Source organism: Crotalus tigris, unplaced genomic scaffold (genome assembly GCF_016545835.1).
Source record: "Crotalus tigris isolate CLP2741 ecotype Arizona unplaced genomic scaffold, ASM1654583v1 scf7180000018807.1825209, whole genome shotgun sequence".
In the NCBI taxonomy this organism is placed as follows: Eukaryota; Metazoa; Chordata; class Lepidosauria; order Squamata; family Viperidae; genus Crotalus; species Crotalus tigris.
The window spans coordinates 560,806-580,398 of record NW_024097206.1 but is presented as its reverse complement, the minus strand read 5'-3'; the positions used below and the strand labels follow the sequence as shown (position 1 = coordinate 580,398).

Below are 19,593 nucleotides of genomic sequence, written 5' to 3'. Positions count from 1 at the left end.
ACCTATTCTTAGGTTTGATAGATTCTTTTCACACTTGCATGGTAGAGTGACTAAAAGCCAAACAAGGTAATTTTATAAGATGTAGGGAATCCCTTCTCTTTTTAATTTTGTTTGAAGCCTTGACTTTAGGCTGGATGAACACACTTTCCCGTCTGGGGCTGGGAAAGAGGAATTTCACAGGTGAGTTAATTAGGGAAGCCACAGGGGTTAAAGTCCTGGTGAGCTGCCAGCAAACAGCAGGCTTGTCATCCCAGTTGCTCTGAGTACTGAGAGAAAGTGACTGATGACCAGTTTTGTTTTCACTCCAGGTGCCTGGATTCTTCTTCCTGGGAAGGAAAGTTTCTGTAGGCATGTATGGAGCTGAGCATCTGAACCCCACTATTCTGTCATTAGTCCAAGCTGGATGTATCAACAAGGCATGGGGAGTAGGTAGTGGAGCTCATCCTGTCTCAGGCATCTCCATCTTTTCTTTTCCTTTCTTTTCTTTTCATTACCTCCCCTTGATGAAGCCAGCGGTGAGCCATTATTCTTTCAGTCCAGCTGGAAAGAGCCAAGGAAGATAGAGAGGCTGGCCATTTAAAGAAACAGCCCTCCAAATGTCAATTGCCAGGAAGCAATGGCTCTCTGAGGGGGACTTTTCTGCACTTCAGATTTGTCATTTTTCACTGCTTTGATACTGTGGAAGAAGTTTTAGAGCAGTCCTGGATGAAATATGACTTTTGAGGAAGAGAGATCACAGCTGTTAAATGTGATGTTTTAATGTCTCCCTGGCTAGAATATGCTGTGGATATCCATAGCAGGGAGTTAATCTGAAAGATGTTGCCTAACTTATCTTCACACCGTATCTTTATCTGACAAAAATCCAGGGACTTCACATATAAAACCAGGATTTACATGAGCATTGCATTTTAAATAAAACACGATGTTTTTTCTCTTCTCTTATTCAGCACCATGTGGCTATACAATTCAGCTCAGGGAAATAATAAAAAGGAATGAATCTGCAATCCATTTAATAAGATTGGATTCCTAGCAAAAGAGAAAATGGAGGCATGTGTATATGCGATGAACAAAAAAATACTCTGCATGGAAAGTGAGGCAAAAAGCAATAGGATACCAAATGTTCAGAGGGTGTCTGATAGATTTAGCTTTTTCTCATGCCTGCAGGGTGATGTCTTTCCAAAATTCTCTTTTTTGAAGAAGCAATTAATGAAATTAGTTATTGAGGTCTTCTTCTTGGCTGTTCATTCTTTCTCTATCGTCTGTCAATAATTAATTAAATTTATATAGCACTCGACTCCCAATGATTCTGGGCAGCTCATAAGTAAAACTGTTTTTACAAATACAGTAAAAACACAAATAAAGAATAAAAGATAGCAAAGTTGACAGAAACCAGACTGGCATGGACAAAAGTAACAGACACTCCCAACCCATAGGGGGCTTTAAGATCATCACCAAAGACTGGGCAAAGAGACATGACTTCTGGGCCCTTCAAAATACTAACAGTATGGGAGCAGTCATGGGATTCAGCCAGTTTGCACCACTTCGGCAGAACCGGTAGCTAATTTTTTGTTGCCCAGGCCCAGAATGGAGTTCCGGAAGTGGCATCCAAACAGAGAACCAGTTGTTCACAAATTTGAATCCCACCACTGCATGGGGCCATCCAGTACTCAGAGGATAACCTCATCCCAAAGGGCAGGGCATTATAACAGAGAAGATACCATTTTTAAATGAAGGCAAATAGATACCATTTTTAAATGAAGGCAATCCAGAGCATGAGTGACAAGGACTATCCTAAGGGCCTGCTGTGTTCTAATGAGACATAGCTCATTTGATATTTTAAATCACTGTTTTCATGTATTTATTTGTTTATTTATTGAATTCAAAACTATATAGTTGTCAATTCAATTATTTTTATTCACATAAAATTATACCTGAAAATTATTATTATATACAGTGATGGGATTCAGCCAGTTCGCACCAGTTCGGCAGAACCAATAGCTAATTTTTTGTTGCCCAAGCCCAGAATGGACTTCCAGAAGCGGCATCCACACAGAGAACCAGTTGTTCACATATTTGAATCCCACCACTGATTATATATAATTAAAAGTTCTTACCTAGCTTTTTATCTGCTATCTTCACAACATAAACCATTGTCTGACAATGTCAGGAGTTTAACTATAAGCCCAAATTAAGTCAAACTGTTAGAAAAAAAAACACAGACTTCAAACTTGAGACAGTTTTTTTTCTCAAACTTGACAGCAATTAAACTGTTTTCCAAATCTAATACCTAGAAATGATTTCTCTCAAAAAACTTTAATTCCAGGGAGCAAAATAAAATAAACCACATTCATTCTGTCCTTTTAGGAGGTTTTGTTTTCATTATTTGCTCTCTGGAATTATAGATGCTTCTGAAATTTGTTGGTGGAAAGTGACAGCATTTCTTTAGTGGAATAAACTAAATAATTGTCTTCATGGATAATAAGGTGATATATGATACTTCAATGAAAAAGAATGGCAAGATACCAAACTTTGTGCAGAATTAGATTAATGAACTTGGACCCCTACCATCAGTATTACAGAAAGCTATGACAAACTTTATGAGCTTTAGATAAAGCCAAGAATTAAGATAAGTATATGCACAAAAACCTAGCTACAGTAATTCAACTCAAAACCGCCTATCTTAGTTTTGGGAATTGAAGCTTGTCTTTACATCTCTAATGTGCCAAACTATATTCCATTATACCAATCAACCCAATAATTAATGATATCAGTATTCATGAATTCAGGAGTGCTTACTACGTTTACTACTTATTTAAACACAGCTTTTTAGTAAAAAAAAAAAAAAGAAAACAGTTTGAAGAATCAAAAGAGTATTTAGGTAGTTTGTGACACTCCAAATTTTTTTACACAGGAAATATATTCTCATTTTCCTCAAGCAAAAGATAAGGCACAGAGCAGCAAGTTGCAAAAGAAAGAGAGAGTATTGTATAGTACTGTACAGTAGAATTATGGGTCTCTACTACAAGTTGTAGTATATACAATGAGAAGAAAAATAAGAACACTCCAACTCTAGAGAAGAGCCTTGTCCCACTTCACATTCCAAATTAGGTGAGATTATATATACTTCTATAACTGGATCAACTAAATCTGAAAACCGTCTGAAAGCCAAGATACCAAGTTTAAATCATATTTAATACAGAAAGGGCATTACAGTCTGTAGCTACTGTACCTGTTATGAGCCTGGGCCTGCTGAGTCATTCAGCAAGTGCAGGAGGCTGCAGAAAGGCCTGGGCAGACCACGTGGATGCCCAGGATCAGACAGGCTGTCTCCAGTCTATTGCACACGCACAAGGTGGGAGAAATACATTGCATTGATTGGTTGACACTGTCCCTGCAAAAGGGGTAAAAAAGGACTCCGTGCCTTTTTATTGTTGGTTCTGTTGTGAATGGAATAAAGACAAGACTGTTTGTTACTCCTGCTCATCTCAATGCCTTTTACTTGGAAACAGAACAGTACCCAATTACTAATTCAGTTATTGGAGTAATTAAAGAAGTCTTTCTATTTCAGAGCAAACACAATAATCAACTGGACAAGAAGTATTCAAAAGCTCCAGTTAATCTCCCAAGAAGCTTTCATATAGCCTCAGAAGCATTCTTTCTTGTTAATAGGATTACTGCTCAAGCCATCATTTGCTTTGATCAAGTTGTATGAAAATCTTCAAATGAGAGATTGCTCAGCTCAGCACTCAGGTGTTCAGTAGGGTATATTTATTGTTTCAATCAACAAGAAAAAAGAAATATGCATGCTGAATTTTAGAAAGATAATCAAGTTTTTATCTAACTCAGTGGTTCTCAACCTGTGGGTTGGGACCCCATTTGGGGTCGAATGACCATTTCACGGGGGTCGCCAAACACCGCAGTCCACCATTTTTTCCCTTTTCCTTGGCTTTTGAAAGCCAATAGAATAGACTCTCTTGAATAGAGTCTAATTCTATTGGTTTTCAAAAGCCAATAGGAATTGTCCAGGCTGTCTCTGCCCTGCTGAGCCCATCAAAAGTCGCATTCTGCAAACGGCGCTGCACCAGTTGAGTAGTCCTCGACTTACGACCGGTTGAGTAGTCCTCGACTTATGACCGTTTGGGGGTCGTGGCATTAAAAAGGTTGAGAACCACTGATCTAACCCTCTGAACTCTCTGAGGTGTTCTTGGTGACTAGCTTTCCTTGCACCTTGTTGTCTCTATGAAAATAGGCACATCTGAAAAAAAGAATTCTAAAAAGATTCAAATACCTATGAAGTTCTTGACAATTTTTTCATAAATTCATTTCATGTGTCAGCAAAGATATGCAAACTGGAAATTACACTCCATGAGAGATTTATAATAGAGCCATGTGAGTTTGGGGATTTATTTCACTGTTCTAGGTCTTTTTTGATATCTTAGAACAGATATGTCAAACTCGTGATGTCATGTGATGTCGCATGATATATCGGGACTGTTTTGCCATTGCCAGCAATGAGGTGGGCGCGGCTTCCATGTGACGTGTCCAGCCCGCGGGCCAGCAGTTTGACACTCTTGCCTTAGAAAAAAGTCCTGGTCAAAAATTAATCCAGATCAATACATTACAGTCATCTATCTGATTGTTTTTTTAGTTACTTGTGTATATTTATTTGATGGGCCTCATATTCTACCCCAGTTCAAAGGACTTTGAGTTGGAGGACACTGCAATGCACTATGGGTTGATGATGCAACAGTGGCAGTTTTCTACTTGTCCAGGCATCTAACATCAAAAACAAGACTAACAGAATTGTGCCTCTAATTGCCTGTTGAACATTGTGGATGACAATAACCATCTCATCTCCATTGCCCTGAGTTTGTGGGGCCGAGATATAGGGAAGTCATTTATTCCCAATTTCAAAAATTACATTTTTTGCATCAATTTTATTCATTTTTAGTTATTTGTGTATTTGCTTTAGAAATAAAAATAACTTAAGTTAAAGTGCATGGATTTGTGTATGTGTGTGTGTGTGTACAGAACATAAGTGTATTTATATACATGTATGCACATGTAGGCACAGATGATTGGCAGTTGTTTTCCTGAACAGAAAGTGAAAGAGAACATCAACTGGGGAATTACTGAGAGAACATGAGAGCCTGCAGTTGGGACCATCTTATAAGCAGTTGTCTCAGTCCAGACAAGATTTTCTTAAACCAGTTTAGAGTCAAGCGGGCATCAGCACAGGATAGGGGCAACTTAAGGTTACAGTGCAGATATGCCATAATTTAAATATATAAATAGACAACTCTACAATTGTCACATGTATGGATCTTTATTTATCTGATCAACTCACCTCCCTCCAAAAGTTCAAAGTTATTAAATGGGCCCAAATGGATATCACAAAGGTGCTAAAAGATTAACGGGGCCATTGTATGTTGGGGTCAAGTGTAAGCAAAAATGAAAGACTAGCCATAAAAGGAAAAAAAAAGCCATTCCTGCACATAAACTCAGATAGAGAAGGAAGAAACATCTATCACTATCACGGTTCCTAATTTGTCCCTGTTTGGTTGCTTCACTCAGCTTGCCAACACTGAATAACGTTTGGGCTGAGTTATTGTGCAGTGTACACTCAATAAATATTGTGGTTGAATTGATTGAATTGCCTGGGAGCACTTAATATAGTTAAAATAGAAAATGAAGAACATAGCATAAGGTTGATGGGTATAAGCCTTATACAGAAAAGGAATGAACAAGAAATCTCGAATTCTGTTCACTTAAATATAAAGATACAGTGCTTTAAAGGATAGCTTGAATAATGCTTATGTTTCCATTCCTAATAATACATAGCACTGCAGAGCCATTCATAAGAAATTTGATTTAAAACAGCAAATAAGCAGCTCTGAGGCAGCTTTCAAATTACGATTCTTACAAGCATTACCCTGAAAGCTTTCTTTCATTTTCTACATTATAAATTAGATTCTAAACTACTTTTCCTCTTCATCCTCTTCTCCATGGATCAGCCCTTTCTAAATTATAGCCACATATAACGAAAATGCTATTTCCAAAAAGGAACAAAAAAGAAATGAAAAAAGGCCAATTGGATGTTCAATCATATTGAATATTTGGATCGAGAAATAACTTTATTATACATATATATATCTCCCTATGCCAGTGTCAATTTACTAGACCTTATGAGATTGAAATTGCCTGGCAAAGAAAGTTATCTGTTTGTAAAAGGTATTGGACTATCAAATGGAATATATATATATATATATATATATATATATATATATATATATATATATATATATATATATATATATATATATATATATATGTATGCATGGATGTATTTATTGTACAAATGTCTATGGCTGCCCATTTCACGCACACAAAAAGTGACTCTGGACAGTGTATAAAAAAACTATAAAACAACATATAGAAAAGAATTATTATTTTTTAAAAAAAATAAAAATCACAAAGGCCAAGAAAGAAAAAAAGATGTTAATAACAGTGCCACTTCAGTACCTCACTGGTCCTCCGGGCCCCCCTGAAGGCATAAAAATAATATTTATTGTATTCTGCCTTTATTATTTTTAGGTTTTGAGTGACTTCCAGAAAATCAGTATGGATGGAGCCAGGACAGAGGAGGGAGGATGCTTTACAAGGCAAGTGCTATGGTAGAGAAGGTCCACTTTGTGGAACTTTTCTGCTGGGCGTGATCAGATGGACAGACATAATCAAGAACAGGCAATCCATCAAGTAACCTGGCACCTTGCCATAGAGGGCTTTTGTCAGCCCCAAGCCCCCAAGATAACAGATCCATTCAAATCCAGTTGGGAAGCTGCGGTGCTACTGCTGACGTTCCCATATTTCTACTTCAGCTCCACATTCCATTGTTGTGGGGAAAATAGGAGGAGGAAGTTCTGTTGGATATGTTTGATATCTTGAGTTATTTGTAAAAATAATAAAGGAGATAGATAGATAGATAGATAGATAGATAGATAGATAGATAGATAGATAGATAGATGGATGGATGGATGGATGGATGGATGGATGGATGGATGGATGGATGGATGATAGGCTCATGGTGTTCATGAACTCCTGAGCTGTCTCAAACCACAGTCTTAGAGAAGGCAAATTGAAGTTCCCCCCAAACCCCTAAATCTGGGGTAGTCCACTGCTGATCTAGAAATAGAGACAAGGAGCTCAGGCAGGGAGGTTGCAATATAGCATGGAGGCTGGTATAACAGCAGTAATCCAAATGGATGCTTAGAGCCCAACTTAATGAGCAGTAATAGCTTGTGATGAAAGCTATTATGATGAGATTCCAGGATCACCACATCAATCATCCCACCTCCATCCAGCCCCAGGATCTCAGCTGATGCCATATCCAAACCTATCTGGGCATATCTCTGAAAGGACAAACACAGCCCTTTCTCAACCAGCCAGGTCTTGGTAATACATGCCAGACTGGCATTCTCATTGATGATTAAATTGCAAATGAGAAAGGCCTTATTACAACACTGGAATTTAGAAGCAGCAACTGAAAGCCAGGGCTTCTGAAGCTCTAGGTGTAGATAAACCAGAAACTGGTATAAGACATCAGCCCTGCATTCTCCCCAAAAGATGATGCCTTTCTCCCACTATATGCCCATCACTACTTTCCTTTGCTTTACTTCCTAATTCTTCCAAATGCAGTTTGTGTTTCTTACTAAAGTATTTCTCCGCTCAGTAAAGCCAGACATGAGAGGGGAAAAGAGCCCACTTCCAAATAAAGAAGTTTTCTAAGTAAAAAAAATTGCAAAGGGTTTCACCAAGGATGATTTAGATAACCATCAAAAGATTCCACACCATCTGTGTACTTTATGATAAATCGCTCCCTCTTGGTCCATCAACACCCTGAAAACTGGAAAAAGCAATTTCCATAAATGGACTCTGGATAACCATTCAATTGTACTATGTTCTTCATCTACATATTTCTTTTTTTATATAGAAAAGTTGTTCTTGTATGGTCATAAATACACCAAATAGCTGCTTCTAGAACTTGCTGGATGTATATATTTTTTCAAAACTAGGGAAGGTCACTTCTTGCCTCCAGCATTAGAATTATTTGAGGGGAAGATTTTAGTGCAGATTCTTTATGGTTCAGAGCTTTGAGGAAAACAGAGGATTTGTTAAATGTTAAAACAAGGATAAGCATCTGATGCTCTCTACATGTTTTACAGTTGAACACCCAACAGTTTCTAGTGGCATGATCTCTGCAAGCAAAGAATGTGGAAGCTAGAAGCAAAATATCTAGAATGCCCTGGCTTTAAAGATTAATTCTGGCACTTGCTTGTAGGACATAATCTGCTTATATTTGGGATTTGCCATTACTTTTTATCACAGTAAATAAAGCATTTTTGTTCCATTTGAAAACTTAAACGTAGATGTCATTGGATCAATATTTTTGTTTTGTTTTAAATCTAGGAATAAGGGTAGTTAGGATATTTGTTTTTCTGAAAGGCTGATCCATTTATTTTTTTACCAGATTAATTTTTTTTTTTGCAAATTCTTTAAGTGGATCTGAAAGTCAGCACAAAGATTGATTGTTTACATTCTCATCAAGTTCATAAGGATTTGAAAATTATTCAACAAGTTGGATTTATTAAATGCAACTGTCTTCATAAATGTGAGGTTAATCTTTTATTACTTCAAGTATCAGGAGTTAAAACCAGCATTTGTGAAATTGAATTTACAGACCAATACTGTTGTCTTCTTTGGCAAATAAACAGAAAAAAATGTTATAGGAAGCATTAGATTACATAGATAACTAACTTGAGAATTCTGAAATCAATTTTCCAATTCAAAGTCTAATCTAAGTAGCCAGAAGTTCAGAATAAGCTCATCCATTTCCATGATCTTGCACCATGTGAATGATAAAAGACTGTAGAAGTGTAACTCAAAATATCTAGAGAGTACCAGGATAATTTCTTCGGATCTTAGACGCTTCACATACCCTATAATACTAATGACTCAACAATTGTCAATTCTTAAGAAATGTGTGTGTGGGGGAGGGGGGGGAACTACATTACATACCTTAAATCCCTTTTAATTAGTTACTGCAGAGAAATGAATTGGTTTAGGATTTTCAGACTGTGAGGAACGGTGCTAATCTTTCCTAGCTACAGGTACTCTAGTCATTGTACATGTTGAAATAATTGCTGATTCATGCCTTTAAGTCTTGCACTAAAAGCAGGTACAAAGTATTACTTTATAAAAGATATGAATGTGCGCTATATATGTTGAACTCAGGAGATCTTATGCTGTTTGGAAGATTTGACAGGACCACATTCTGTAGTCAACCCTGCCTAACTGAATATTTCTGGTGGGCTACTTAGATAAGGGGACCAACCGTCCTCCTTTAGGGAGGACAGTCCTCCTTTTGTAGGTTCTGTCCTCCCTCAAAAAGTGTCCTCCTACATGTCCTCCTTTTTGATATTTGAAGACTAATCTGCAGGGCTTTTTTCCCCTCATAGAATGCTCAGAACGACGTTCCGGCACCTTTTTTTGATGTTTTTTTTTTCAACTTTTGCATGAGCTGTGCTACTCCCACTATTGGCTTTTGAAAGCCAATAGGAATTGCTGCTGAGCACGCCAAAACACCCAGCTGGCAAACTTTGCACATGCAAGTTATCTGTATTATTGTTGCAATGAATAAAATGTTTCTTTTATTTATGATATTTTTTCTTCAATTTATTTGTATCCTCCTTTTCATTGTAAAAAAGTTGGTCACCTTAACTTAGACCATCTACACTACAGAAGGAGCCTATTAGACAATTACAGCTTAACTTACAGCTATTTGTTTACTGACCATTTGAAGTTACAATAGCACTGGAAAAAAGTGACTTATCCCCATCAAGGGCATCCCATAGTCATTTGATCGAAACTTGGGTGCTTGGCAAATGGCAAGAATTTACAACAGCTGCAGCATCCTGAGGTCACATGACTGCCATTCACAACCTTCCCAGGCAGTTTCCAACAAGTAAAGTCAATGGGAGAAGCTGGATTTGCTGAACAACCATGTGATTTACAACTGCAGTGATTCTTTTAACAACTCTGGCAATTAGGATTGCAACAGAAATTCTATTCCCAATTATGGTTGTAGATCAGGTTATAGACCAAACAACATTCCATCTTCTTTAGGTGCTCAACTATTATCAAGTTCAGATTCCTATAAAGTTGGCAAAGCGTTATCTCAAATCTTAACTTTCTGGAATGATCTCCTGTCATCCAGGTCACCTTTGTGACTGGGTGGCAGTGGTGGTAGTGGTGGCAGTGGTGGCGGTGATGGTGGGGAGAGGGAATGGTTCTGTGGAAGCAGCAGGCGTGCACACTCACCCACACAGCTCTATTTGCCTGAGCAGTGGGCATGCATGCCTGCCATTCACACAAATGAAGCATTGCATGCAAGTGGAAGCGCCTGATGCTCACACAAGTAGAGCTGTGCACGCAAGCACACTCAACCCGTTAGCATGGCCTGGTTCTAAATGGGTTGCAATCTGGTATTGGGCTGCGGCCTGGGGGTTGGGTTGGGGACTCCTGTTACAGGAGGACATTAATGGATTTTTATTTCCCCCTCCCTATATTTGTGTGCTTGGTTTCCTAGTTGTTAAGCCATTTCTTGCATTGCTGTAATATTTCACCACCATGCTTAGGAAGTTAAAACAGCTGTGACTTTTAGGAGCTGCAGTTTAATTTGTCTGGAAAGTCACCAGATTGGGAAAGGCTACTTTGTGTAACTGTTGGAAAAGCAAGATTTGAGAATATGGGATTTTCTCTCAAGTAAAAAAAGTTGAAGCCTTTAGTGAAGATTAGCAAAAATGTTTAAAAACATGTCTAATAACTGTTGGAAATGTAAGCAAAAACCAGGCACGTTCTATCATCTTTGGTGGACATGCCTAAAGCAAAAAGATTTTGGACAAAAATACATATTTGGTTAGAAAAGATGTTAAGAAAACATGCAGATTTTAAACTGTAACTATTTTATTAGTTATAATATCAGAAAAATATGATAAAGAATATATATATATATATAATGTTGCATGTATTAACAGCAGCAAGAATTGTATTTGCTCAACATTGGAAAAATGAAGAAACGCCATCTGAAGAAGAGATAATCAAGAAAATACTGGACTGTACAGAAATGGATAGACTTACGCTGAAGATTAAAAAAAAAGAAGATACAGAATATTTTCAAATATGGGACACATTTTATCAATGGCTGGAAAAATGGAGTAGAGATTAGGAATTTAATGTGTTTTACCAAGTAAAACAAATGGACCCAGACAACATGTTGTTTGCCAAGCACCTATGAATTGTAAATATAGAAAACTAATAAAATATTATAAAAGAAAAAAAAGTTGAAGCCTATTACCCCCCCCATCTCTAGTTTTAAATATCAATGCCAGCAACCTGTACTTACAAGTTCATTGAGGATGAGAAGGTAGAATCTTATAAGATGTTTACATTCTACCTTCTCATCTTCAATGACTTGTAGGCAGTGGTGGGATTCAAATATATGAACAACTGGTTCTCTGTATGGATGCCATTTCCGGAAGTCCATTCTGGGCCTGGGCAACAAAAAATTAGCTACCGGTTCTGCCGAGGTGGTGCGAACTGGCTGAATCCCACCACTGCTTGTAAGTATAAGCTGCTGGCATTTATATCTAAAACTAGAGAAAAAACTAGGGGGAAAAAAATCTACAAAATGCATTTTTCCAGATTAGTTTTCTTCACACGCTGCCAATTCAGCTCTGCAGTAACCAAAGAAAATGATCCCTAAATATCCAAAGGTGCTGAACCCATATTCCCCAAAGTGTGAACAAGATAATGTGGTTTGAACTTGGGATGAAGCTAAAAGGCCAACTAGCTCATAATAAGGCAGTAGAGAAGATGCCTATCCTTAATTTAAGCATCAGTGAAATACGGCAATGTAAAATTGCAGAATACAAGGGGGTTATTGCCGGAGTGAATTCTATGCATATGAATAATTTCCTCCGCCTGATTCCTAGCCAAATTCAAACATTTCCAAAGCCCCATAAATATGTTATTTAAATGAGATATTCGAAAATACATGAAATGAGAGGGGCAGTTAGCAATCAGAGAATTCCAATTTATAAATTGCATTTTTCACTTATTGTGCTAGTAATGACTGTTTTACCCTGTAGTTGCAGAAAGCAGGGCTGGAAGAGAAGTACAATTAGGAGCATTTTATTCCTGTTTTGTAACCGTTGATGTTGACTTTTAAATATGTACCCTACACTTTGATTCCCTTGACGGCTTGAAACAATGGACCTATTCGCTAGTTCTGTTCAGGATGGTGTGGACCAGGGGTAGGCAACCTCAGCTCTTTTATGACTCATGGACTTCAACTCCCAGAATTCCGGACTCAGGAATTCTGGGAGTTGAAGTCCATGAGTCATAAAAGAGCCGAGGTTGCCTACCCCTGGTGTGGACTCTTGGTTATTACTGAATTTGCTCCTCTGGTAGCTTAGCACACACTGAAATTCACATTATGTACTTAAACTCCCATACAGTATAGTTCTAAGAACTTTTGCTGTTGTTGTTCAGTCACTAATTGTGTTTGACTCTTTGTGTCCCCATGGAGCTATCTACTGTCTCCTGGAGTTTCCCAAATCCATGTACATTGCATCAATGACACTGTTTGACCATTTATCTCATCCTTTGCTTCTCCTTTTGCCTTCCCTCTTTCCCAACATCAGGGTCTTTTCCAATGAGTCCTCTCTTCTCATTTGGTGGCCAAAGTATTTGAGCTTCAGTTTCAGTATCTGTCCTTCAAAAGAACAGTCAAGATTGATTTCTTTTAGGATTGAAGTTATAAGAACTATTGAACTCACATTTTTTTTTCATTATCAGACATTAACTTTTTTTTTAATATCCCCATTCAGGATCAGGGCTACATGTTCTGGGGGCTATTAAACCTGCCTGTCTATTTATTTTGTTACAGAAATCATCTGCAACTAATCAAGAATCAAAAGAAAAAGAATCCTTTACTAAAAAACACAATATTATTTCCTCTCTTTTTTTCTGTTTTTGTGTGCTGGCTACCAGGGGGCAAGGGAAATCTCTCCTGTATGGGTACCCATGCCTTTATATTAACACATGTAAAAATGAAAAGGTCGGTTGATTGCAAATATGCTCTTTTGAGCCAGGGAGACCAAATTAACTTTGAAAAGATCATAATTACTGTGCAAACAATCATGGATCTAACAGGATTTAGTATCCTGTACTTGCTGTTTCATAAAGGGTCTTCAGATTTGGTAGTTCTTTTAACTTCAGCAAGTTATTCATGAGAGGAAAGTTTTAAAATCATACTAATTCTAGGGCAGTGGTGACGAACCTATGGCATGCGTGCCAGAGGCAGCATGCAGAGCCCTCTTTGTGGGCACGTGTGCCATTGCCCCAGCCCCGCCTCCCCGGCAGCTCCCTCCACATCATCAGCCCCCCTGGAGGAGAGTCGCCCCTGGGCAGAACAGCATACCCAAGGACATGGCAGCTGGGCAGCAGGGACAAGACTCCGCCCTTGTGCCCCATTGTGCACAGATGATGTTGCATGGTGCAGACAGAGGGCGTGGCCGCCATGGCACTGTAGGGCCACCTGGGCAATCTGTGGCGGGCCATGGAGGTGGTAGGTGGCCCTGTGGGCAGGGGGCAGGGTGGGGGTGGGGCAGGGTGGGCAGGGGTGGGGTAGATGGGTGGGGCAGAGCAGGGCAGGTGTGGGGTGGGGCAGGTTTGGGGCACTCAGTGTCTAAAAGGTTCGCCATCACTGTTCTAGGGTATGCTTACTGGTTCCCCCCCCAGTCATAGACAGATTGCTGATATAACAAAGTGCTTGATACTTATTTACATCTTTCCTTACACTAGTGTACTATCTGAAAAACATTATAGATTTCAAAATTTTACTTCCTACTAGTGTCCCTCCCTCCCTCCCCCCCTCCCTCCCTCCCCTCTTTCTTTCTCTCTCCCCTTCAACCATCTTGATTTTCTACTCTTCTACAAAGAGGCACTTTTATATTAAGAAAAATCTCAAAGCTTACTTAATACCACTTTTTACTAGTCTACCATTTCAGGGGCTTTAGGATTTACTGAATAAGCTAATATTCCCCAGACGTAACTCAAGAGCTACAGTAAGCTCAAAAGATTGAGGCTAATATCTTGCTTAAGAACTTCAAATCCACTTAAATATAGAGATGTTATTATCAAGTGTGTGGAGATTTGTGACTGTGTATAATTTACTAGTTTTGTTTGCAGCGTGGGATGAAAATCAGACACATAACTGGCATATGCATTTCCCCCCTTTTAACAGTAGGATGCATCAGTTGGGGATATGGAAGTGGAAGGCCTCAGAAAGGAGTTGTCAACCTATTTATTGTTGCAGATTTCATCGGGCTTTTTTCATTCTTCTTCTACAATGCTATTACTGGGGATTCTTTTCTAAAAACACATGTGGCATTTGAAGAGAATATCTCTTTTGTTCAGTGGAAAACAGTATGAGTTACAGTCTACTGTTTATAGTCCAGTTAATCTAAAAAGTACTACAAGGTATGTGCAAACTATCTTTTACGGCCAGGACTCATGGAGGAAGAGATATTGGAACAAACGTGCATTGCCCATGTGTTATCCTGAAACTCTTGTTTTCCAGGAGCAAATACACACACACACACACACACACACACACACACACACACACACACACACACACCTGTTGTTTGTATCTTATGATTTATGTCTATATCTTATCATTTATGATCTATGACTTATCACTTTGTGGTTTGCATGTACACTGAGAGCTTATACACTGGAGACAAAGTCCGCGTGTGTTCAATCACATTTGGCCAACAAAGAATTCTATTCTGAAACATTTGCTATTTCCCCATTTCTTCTGTCAACACATATGTAGTCCATCCCTGCTTTTGAGATTCAAATGTGTTAATCCAATATTATTCAGAAGACGGAAGATGCTAGGACAGCAATGGTGACCATGTACCATGCGTTGAGGGATCTGGGAAACCTTAGAACTTTGTGATTATGTAATGGTTTGTGGAAATGACCTTGGGAGACAGGAGGAAGAATTGCAGGCTAGAGAAGGGTCAGACAAGTGGCAACTGTGTTGACAGAAGAAATGGGGATATGGCAAATGTTTTAGAATAGACTTCTTTATTGGCCAAGTATGATTGGACACACAAGGAATTTGTCTCTGGTGCATAAGCTCTCAGTGTACATACAAACAACAAAGTGATAAGTCATAGATCATAAATCATAAAATACAAACAACAAGTGATAAATCATAAGATACCAACAGGAGAAGGAAGTAGGAAAGATGAGAAAGATGAAAAGATATGAAGGATAATAGCAATACAGCCCTACTACATGGGTAAATATCTTTAGAAATAAGAAAGTGTTGTGGGTGTTTAGCAGAGTGATGGCATGGGGGAAAAAAAATACTATCTTCATGTCTAGTTGATTTGGCATGCAATGCCCTATAGCAGAGTCCTGAGAAGAGAAGTTGAAACAGTTTATGTCAAGGATGTTAGAGAATGTGAGAAAGGACCCTCCCTAGTTTTTTGGACTGAAAAGGTGAGGGGGGGGAGATATATATTTCACCCAAAAGATAATTTAAACAAGAAGTACTAACTATAAGGTTACATTAACAGAATCTTGCAAGTCTGAAAGTAGCTCTTTCCTTCTCTCTTTTGCAGTCCAAGAAACAAGGAAGGGTCCCTTCTGAGATGTTTGCTAGGCCCCCATTTTCTCCATGGACTCAGTTACCCACTTGTCTACCATTGTCTAACTTGAAGCTCTTCCTCCTGTTCTCCCAAAGTCACTGCTACATACCATGACAGGATATTAGGAGTTATGCAAACTGGGTAATTCTGGGTTTCCAGCGATACAGGTAGTCCTCGACTTACGACCACAATTTAGCCCAAAATTTCTGTTGCTAAGTGAGACATTTGTCACGTGAATGTGGCCCAATTTTACCACCTTTCTTTTCACATTTCTAAAGCGAATCACCAATTGTTAACTTAGTGACAGGGTTGTTAAGTGAATCTATCTTCCTCATTGACTTTCCTTGTCAGAGGGTCACAAAAGATGATTACATGATCCGGGATACGGCAACCATTGTAAATATGAGTCAGTTGCCAAGCCTATGAATGATCACATGACCATGGGGAGGCCACAGTGGTAAGTGGTCATAAGTCACTTTTTTCAGTGCCATCGTAACTTTGAACTGTCACTAAACAAACTGTTGTAAGCTGACAACTACCTGTTAGCACAGCGGTTCTCAACGTTTGCGCCGCCGCCCCTGGAGGGGAGAAAATGGCGGATCGCCGCCTTTGGCGACCCCCGAAAAATGGTCGATCGACCCCAAATGGGGTCGCGACCCATAGGTTGAGAACCGCTGTGTTAGCATGATAAGAATTAAATTTCAAGAAGCACATCTCTCCTTATTACCGTGGCATTGTCAGCCACTATTTTCCATGAAATAAAAATTAATACCTTTTGAACCATTTTCCTCCTTCCTACTCTGGTGCCATTTGGGGGGGGGGCGGAGAGGGGAAGGCTGACAGTGGAATGGAACTGGCAACCCTCTCTACCCCACCAAAATAAATTGCAATAGACGATAACTCCTTCTCCTCCCTCCTTAAACTAGCTTTTAAGCCTTTAATTTATAGGATTGATCTTTTGTTTCTTCCACCAAACCTCATTAAAGTATAATGAGAAAATCTTTAGCAGAAAGGTTGGAGCAAATATGCTGCTGCCAGCATATTTCTCTTTGCAATTGCTATTCCCCTCCTCCCCTTGTGATACTTTTGATGATAGTTTTTTTTTTTTTTTGGCATGGGATGGATTTTATATAAGTTTCCAGGGGTGGGGTGGTTTTTTGTTTTTTGTTTTGTATTTCTGTAATTAGATTCAAGCTATATATGCAAATTTTTCAAACCCAATGGAACACGAAATTCAATGCAGGAGCTGCAGTGTGGGAAGAAATATACCTTTTATCATTGCAAGGCAGTCACAGTTATAGAACTATTTGGTCAAAGGAAAAGTAACTAATCAAATAATCTTTTGGAAGGCTCAACAGAGAACGATTTTGTTTGGAATTGTGCCAGGAGAAATACTGACTTCTCTGTTTCGGATCTAAGGCTCAACCTACAGCCTATTCTTACTTCATTTTACAATGGCCACATTTTTTTTTTCCCAGTCAGGAGCCACACTCTATTATGTGAAGCCATAGGTGATGTGACAGTGTCATGACGTTTGTTGTCTTCTTTGGCCCAGATTTTTAAAGGCAATATAACTATATGTATTTGCCTTTCTCCTGCAAATCCAAGGTGATGTTCATGGAACTCTTTTGTAGTACTATCAAATCAGGACTGTAAAAATCCAAAGGAATGTGAGACAAGAGGGGAAATGTAATGTTTTTATAACTCTTTGCTGCCATTTCATGCTCATCTATATTTCTGTAGCCCAGGTCTGGTAGACCTGGTTTTACCTCATTTTATCCATGCAATAGGCTGTGAAATAGCTTGAGCTAAGGAAGAGAGTGCCCCAAAGTCATCCAACAGTCCATGACCACTTGGGATTTTCCATCTGAAACACCCTGGTCCCTGACACCTTAACTGCAATGTTTATTGCCTTAATGCTCTATGTCGTAACTATACTGAATTTATACCTTTTTCGTTAAACAAAAGATGCAAGATGTTTCATTTTTGGAGACCAAATAAGAGGCTGGATCACTTTACCCACCCTCCCTGATTCAGTTGTGTGCAGCAGTAAATCAGCACACCAGCTCAAGTTTCTCAAAGCATGGCAGTGGTGAAGGGGCACCAAAAAGTCACTTCAAGGGTATAGCAAAGACCGAACCCTATAGTAGCATGGCCTAAGTGACTCCACTCCTAGAAAGTAACAGATGATAGCACTGCCAATAATGTGATAATAATGATAAATATTAAAGATTAAAGGCAGGATATGTATGTATGTATATATGTATGCATGCATGCATATTATATATTTTGCTGCCCATCTTGTATCCAATGACTTTGGGTGGGTATGAGTAAGGAAGTAAATAAATAAATAATGTTCTAGGCTAGATTGAACAATCACAATGTGGCAAATTATAACTGGATAGGATTGAAATTCAACTAAGAAGGCAGGTAGACATGGGTAATGCTAAACTTGAGACTTCAAAGATTCAAAGCCGGAGGCTCCCAAAGTCCGATCCAGAGGCAGCCATAAGAAACAAGAAGCAAGTATAGAAGCCAACTATCCAATGAAAATGCAAGCCCAGGAAAAAGGGGTGAGACAAGCTGATATGAATTATAAATCCTAGAATCTGAAAGAGAGCAAGGATACATCAAAACAGGTACCAGGCGGGAAAATTGTTTCCAATGGTCAGCAAAGTAAGTAGTTACAGGAATGACTCGTTTACGTTTGCTGTCATTCTTGCTCACTACATAGCTAAGCATACAGTAGTGCTTTTGTTTTGTCCTTCAAAGTTCCTGGTAACCTCCTGGGCTAGGGGTGTCTTCGGATCTTTCCCCTCATTATCTAAGTCTGCTCCAGCTCCTTATTACTGCTTCAGGTGAGAAATCCCTTGTTGGCTATTGAGGCTGACCACTTGTTGGATCAGACCCTTCTTCCTCTGACTCAGAAAAGTCATTGAGACCACATATCAGGTATCAGAATGAGGTGGAACTAATTGCCATCAGATCATTTCTCTTTTCATTCTTGAAAATACACAATGACTAGCCAGACCTGTACATAAATTCCACTTACTTTTATCTTTGTTTTCCTAAACCAATAAATAAAAAAAATGAATATTCTGAAGGAAAAGTCTTTAATGTTAATTCCACAGAACTTATTTCTCAATTTACAATGTTGTGGGTTCCAAAATCCTGATGACAAGTAGATGGCAGCAAAACATTAGCATTTTCAATAAAATTTTGCTGCCATCTCCTGGTCATCTGGAGTTCACATACCTTGGGTTTTAAACTTACTTGTTTTACCATTTAAATCAGGGGTCCCCAACCTCTGGTCCATGGACCAGTACCGGGCCGCGGCATGCCAACATCCGGTCCCCACAAACAAGCAAACCCCCATCCATGGGATGCAGGCAGCACACAAAACTGTGCACCCTCCAGTATGCGGAAAAACATCTCTCCACAGAACTGGTCCTGGAGACCTCTGATTTAAATCTTTGGTTTTCTTCATGTAACACATGAAGTACACATTTTAACAGAAATGAGTTTAATTCACTACTAGACATATGTTTGTGGGCTTGATATCAAGCTTCAGGCTTGATATTTATCAACAGGTTTGGTAAAATTTCTTCAGACATACTTAAGATGCAGAGATTGGGAACTTATGCCCTGGATGTTGCAAAAACATTCTTCATCTCTATCAGTGCTGACAAATGCTCCCTGAAGCTGAAGTTTAATAAAATCTGTAAAGTTATTCTTGGTGTGCCACTAAAAACATCAGGTACCAATTAAAAGCCTTACTAATAAATCTGAAGGAATTTAGTGTATATTC

General features: G+C 38.8%; 1 protein-coding gene across 3 annotated transcripts in view; it reads right to left on the bottom strand.

Annotated features, from left to right (window-relative positions):
- The window catches only part of CDH6 (cadherin 6), a 181,106-nt gene that overhangs the window by 84,862 nt on the left and 76,651 nt on the right, over positions 1–19,593 (bottom strand). The window contains exon 1 of one of the 3 annotated variants that reach the window (XM_039356239.1): positions 3,230–3,474. The exons of the other annotated variants lie outside the window; for them this stretch is intronic. The gene's annotated coding sequence lies outside the window, so the exon portion shown is untranslated. Of the gene's footprint in view, positions 1–3,229; positions 3,475–19,593 lie in introns of those variants that run through there. 3 annotated transcript variants of the gene reach the window in all.